This window comes from Corvus kubaryi, unplaced genomic scaffold (genome assembly GCF_017639235.1).
Source record: "Corvus kubaryi isolate FWS band 111438036 unplaced genomic scaffold, C.kubaryi_AGA036_p1.0 75, whole genome shotgun sequence".
Classification (NCBI taxonomy): Eukaryota; Metazoa; Chordata; class Aves; order Passeriformes; family Corvidae; genus Corvus; species Corvus kubaryi.
In genome coordinates this window covers 538,379-544,378 of record NW_024582062.1, presented here as the reverse complement: position 1 = coordinate 544,378, position 6,000 = coordinate 538,379, and positions in this window count along the sequence as shown.

Genomic DNA, 6,000 nt, shown 5'->3' with positions numbered 1-6,000 from the left:
AGGAGAAGGAGAAGGAGAAGGAGAAGGAGAAGGAGAAGGAGAAGGAGCTGTCACAGCATTTTTCTCTCGAGATGGAGAAGGGTTAGGGTTAGGGTTAGAAGCTAAAAGGCCAAAACAAGTCTTTGATGACAAGGCATAAATGGGCATGTGGCCTTGAAACCAGAGAGCAGGGAAAAAGAGAGGCAGACTGATAAGATGAAATAGAAAACAGCACATGCATGTTCTGGAGTATTTTTCAGCTTCTAGCTGGTCCTTATTCCCAAACCCACTAGTGTTACCCAACCTGTGGGCTCTGCACTGCTTCTCAGGATGTTAAGAAGTTGGCTAATAAAGATGTGTCAAAATGAGAGGAGGGTGGGAAGCTGGAAACAAAACCAGCTCATGAAATCAATCAGTTTGACAAAGTTCTTGCCAGTGACATTTCAAATATCCTGTATGATCCTGCCAGAGAAGAGAACAAGTGGTATGCCAGCCTGTGCAGAAGTTGGAGTAATTCAGGTGCTCACCCAGAACAGAGAAGTTCTATCCTCCAAGTCCCTTCTGTCCTCCCACCATCATGCTGGTGTGCTTCCAGCTCCTGCTGGGATGCTCAGTGCATGAAGCCCTACTGCCATGTTTGTTCTCATCCACTGAAGCCCAGCTGGAGCCAGGGGTTTGACCTTCAGAGTATCCAGTAACACCAACCACTTTTCACTCACCTTATGTGAGCCAACACTGTTTTAGTCCTCAGCTGAATGGGGGCAAGCTGGGCAGCTGCAGTGAGTAACGGCCTCCCACCCTGGAGGGGCTGGGCCACCTCACAGTGACCCTGGCAAAGCCACGGGGATCAGCCTTGGGGCTGCTGCTCCTTGATTGCAGTTCTGCTCAGAAATGGCCCCATGGACAAGTCAGGCCTGGATCTGGTGAGATCCCCAAGGACTTTTTGCCTTTTTCTATTTATCCTTTAAGACGTAGTACACTGGAGACCACAGGGATCTTTTACCTGATCAACTGACCCGCAGGTACACGGAGCTGCTTAATTACCAGGTCTAAAGGAACATAAGGGATCTGAGTGTCACTCCCAAGAGGGTGACATAAAGACAGCAGCTGCCTGAAAACACATTTTCCTTTCCTGTTTAGAGAATTCTTTAAAGATGTGGCTTTTTACACTCTGCTAATTAAAAACAGTAGTTCAGGCTTGCATTGATCCTTCAGTACAAGAGCTCACATATTCACCTCCATGGAAACAGCAAAAGGCAGGAGCATAAGTCCCCAGTAATTTTGTGGAGTTTGTGCTCCTTTTCCTCATCTCACAGTAATCCCTGTTTCTCCTGTAAGTGTTTTTCACTTGTTCTCAAAGCAGGTCACTGCTGCATGTGCCCTTCAAGAACAGCACAGCCAGATCGGAACTGACATCACTGTGGGATCAGAACCAGTTTATTGACTAGGACAGTGCTCACCTAGTTAGACCCCCAAAAAAAGAAACTATGCTGATTAGAGCAATTGTTCTAGGCACACCACAGAGGACACTAAGCCCATTTTTTGCACTTTTCAATGTCATGTCTGGCTGCAGCCAGTCCAGAAGACAAGTTCTTTCTATTGCAATGTCCTTGAAATAGAGAACAACTCATTCAGATTGGATCAGATCCATGCAACTTTGTGATGTGCATCACCTGAGTGTGCCTCTGTGGAACATTCCTATCCTCACAGCTCAGTACGGGTCTAACTGTGACAGCAGTTTCTGGCACAGGCTCTTGTTCCCTCGTAGGGCTTACAGGCCTTAGCTCTGGACCCTAAGGATGAGGGATTTTGTTTTTAAACTCTCAAGTACAAGGCAGGAGAGAGTGAGAATTTATTTCAGGAAGGTGTTTGTGGCAGGCGGGTTAAAATTAGACCATTTGTTCCTAAGAAGACTATGTAGAATGACAAGGACTTGGCAAGAGGCTCTCCACTTGGGAATGTGACACAGGAAGTGCCTACACGGCATTTGGCAGTGATGTCACCTGGCTGCCTGAGGGTGCTGCATGGAAGGGTCCTGGGAAGCTCAGGGATGGAGCACTGGAACTTGTTCAAGCCACTCTGTATCTGCAGGCAGTGAGTGTAGAGCAGGACGCGAGGCAGACGTGTCGACAGGACCCACCGCCCAGCGCTCCCAGATAAGGGAATCTGGAGCCAGGACAGAGAACTGGTATTCTTGCACTATTTGTGAGGGGCTTTTCAGCAAAGTATCAGCCTCCTCTTCCTGTCATGCCTCCCTTCTCTTGCTGCTCCAGGAATTCCTGCCTTCTGAGCTTTCTGCCTTCCACACATGGCTCAGCAACACTTGTGCTTCACAGCCTCAGGCTGGCAGGATCACTAGGGAACAAATTGGTGGGCACTGGGCCTAGAAAACCTCAGTCTGGAGGGTTGGGACGTTTCCTTTTCTCACTGAAGGTACTTGCTCTGAAGCTAAGCTAAGGAGTACCAGGTCAAGCTCTGAGACCTGCACAAGCAGAGATCTGTTCTGCGGTTTAAAGCACAGTGGTATAATGATTAGGGATGTGCGAAAAATAGCTCTGGAAAGCCACAGAGTGTTACAGTGGGGAAGTATGAAAGTTTTAAATGCAGACTCTCTCTTCCAGTAGAAACTTTCTGGTCATGAGGCAATTACTTGCAAAAGCTCTCATTCATTCTTGCCTCCATGACTGTAAAGATGCACAGACAAGAACCTCACTTCATGCCATGGGGGTGCATCACACACACATTTTTGCAGGGCAGAAATACAAACAGTTGCTTAGACTGCAGGCCAGATCATCAAAGTCATGCACATTTCCACTTCTCAAAGCAATACTTAAATCAGTGGTCAGTCCTGTCCCCCATACAGTTACATAATAAAAGACCTAAAGCAGCTAAGTCTTAGGTTAAGTCCTCCTGCTCTCAGTACTTGATACAAGGTGAAAGATGAACAGAGTGAAATGTTCTCTAGCCATTTAGAGAACAGATTACCTACAAAACCAGCAGCAAGAGAACGTGAGACTTATCTGCGAGTCAGGTCTGCTTGAACTTTAACAAAGAGGTTTCCTGTGCTGTGGGCAAAATGAGTCCAAATGACCCAGCCCATGAACCCACAGGATCATCTCGGCTCTGACTTCACTGATCAACCCACAGAACCCCGGACCGAAATAAGCCCTCAGCTTTGTAACCCAATCAGTAAGACCTCACAGACAATTTAGCTTATAAACCTCCCTGACTCCCTTTTAAAAAATTATTTTTTTAAACTGACTAATCTTCTGGTTTACATCAGTTAAAAATAGTTGAAACTATTCAGTTTATGAACTAATATTTATAATGATTTATTTTTGCAAAACACCATTGAATTTTCTAGAAAATGTAGTTTGCTGGTTTTTTCCTATTACTAGCTTCCTTCCCTTCCACCCCCCAAAAAAGCCATAGTCATTAATATATCTGTCTTTTCTCACTGGTCATTTTGATGAATCTGGAGGGAATTACTGTTCTAGCTGTGATTGGAAATTGGGACCCAGAATTCATTTTAAGCCTCCTGAAGTTAAATAAAGGTCAGATTTGGAGCAGTCTAGCTATTCAGGCCCATATTCCCTTATTCCTTACTGTGTGAGAGCAGCTCTGATTTATTAGTGTGTCATCTAGAGGATTTGCACCCTGATTCACCTCTGCCTCTTACAAACCATTTCTCTGCACTAAAATATCATCATGTGCTAAAGTGTGAAAGATCTCCTTGATCTATTAGACTTGTCAGGTGCATCTGACCTATCTAGGCTAAAGAAAGAATGTTCATTTTTCCTATGGGCAGTATTTTAGGCCTTCCTGGTCATTTCCTGATCTGCTCTGGCCTGAGATATGATGTCATGGCTCACAATGGTCTTCACACTTCAACACTACGCAAAACATGTTCTGTTATCCTTGGGGAGGTGACAGGGTAAAACAAATCCTCTTGGTTAAACAACACAGAAATTATGTGAAGAATCTCCAGTGCAAAAGGGATACTAAAAACATTTTCTGCCTCTGAGGTTCTGTAGCCTCTATCTGCTGCGCAATCCATACTGATGAGTTGATTTTAACTAAACACAGTTAAGACATTTAAGGCACAGGCAACTTTACAAATAAGTTTTTTCAAAGATGGGTTTTGAGTGCTCAAATGAAGGCCCTTTGGAGGATACTCCCATGTTTCAGAATGCACTGAAGCACTATTTTCTATAAAAAGCAGATTGTGTGGCTGTATTCTTATTACCATTTTTTTGCCTTTCCATTACTGCTTATTCTTGCATAGCTTTCCCATCCAACTTTAAAAGCAGAGCAGATAGAACCCAGTCTTCGGGGATAGAGTGAATGGAATTGTTCCCATGATCAGGAAGTTCAGAGAGACACAGATCAAACTTAGACTAGGACATTCTACTCACGCAGAGGGGCACAGCAATGTTACGTGATTTGTTTAAGTTCTGGCTTAAGGGTGGCATCTGGAGCCCCCTTTTAACATGCCATGGAGGAAAGTGAGTCCAAGATTTCCTACAGCCTATCAGGCACACACAGACACTGAACAACCCTTCCATGTGCAGCTGCTACTCAAGCCTCCACTGAGTACAAAAAAAACTGTAAAAATGCTACTGGCTGACTGGCACACATGAAGCTGACTGTGCTCACTGGGAGCTGTACGCCAACAGTTTTATTTGTGCAAAGAGCCAAAGCCTTCCCTGCAGCAATAGAGCTGTAACATTTATAACAGTAGAGAGTTAGTTCCATATCGGACATGGATAGTATCCATATCTTTCAAGGTCTGGACTGAAACATCTCGAGAGAGGGAGAGAGAACTGCAGCTGTACCTGTGCAGCTGATTGACAGCAACCAGTTTTTTGGCTTACCAGTATGGTTAACAGTCATTAACTTAAGTAGCAACCTTAATTCTCCAATGACTTGGTCAACAGAGAACTTTGGCAAAAAATTCTGTTCATTTCCCCTATAAGTCCACTGCAAGTGTGGGAATGACACACCTTGCCATTACAAAGAAGCACTTTTGTGAGCTGAAGCTGACATCATACGTGTAGGTGGAAGCTTTTGAACCAGTCTTCATCCTGAAGGACTGGTTTAAAGTCTGGGTTTTGCAGTGATTAAACTATCTTGATCACAGGAATGATTCTTTTGCCCATTGGAACAGCCCCAAAAGCTTCAGTTTTCTAGTGGCATTTCAGTTGCTTAACACAAGTGTCTTTTGTCCCTGTAAGTTAATTAAATGAATTTCTGTAATTCCAGAAAACTCTGCTAGCCCACAGACACTAAACAATTTACTCCAAATTAGCTTTTACAGAGTGAGACTGTAATTTGGGAGGAATCATTGCTTTCCTCAGCATCTACAGGCAAGTGTAACTGCCTGCCCTCGATTTCTGTTGTTTCAGAGAATGCATTTGGTGTTTGCACCCACACGGGGAAGCAGCCATGCCACTGTACATTCCCCAGTTCACACCTGGCATACACTACTCCACCCATTCCTCTTTCATCCAGACAGTGCATCCCAAGGGAAAATGGTTGAGTCCAAAGTTCTGGGTGACAATCCTTGGTGACAAATCTCTTCCACCCCACAGTATTCCCTCTAACCAGCTCAATGTCACCACAAGGGCACATGGAACTGTGCAGCCCCTGGTGACAGCAGCACAGGGCCTGATCCCCCCACGCTGAGGCTTTGCAGCAAGTGACTGGTGGGATGGCAGGACCATGGGGTGGGTAGTGTCACAGGGGAGGTGTGAATGTGGTGCTGACAGTGGACTTTATCTCAAGCATGAACACAGCCTCCAGCTCTGTAGCCTGAGCACCTTATCACAGCTTTAGGAGTGTTAGTTTTTGAAAGGCTGCTCGCCCATCACACTGTGCTGAGAAGCAACAGCTAAAATATCCTGCCCCTCTGGCCCACAGCCATGCCACCCTCCACCACAAAAGGCTGCAGCTATTTCCAGAAGCTTGGCAAACACAGTGAGTATTTTCTGGGAAAACAAAGAAGGGTTGTCAAATCAAGAA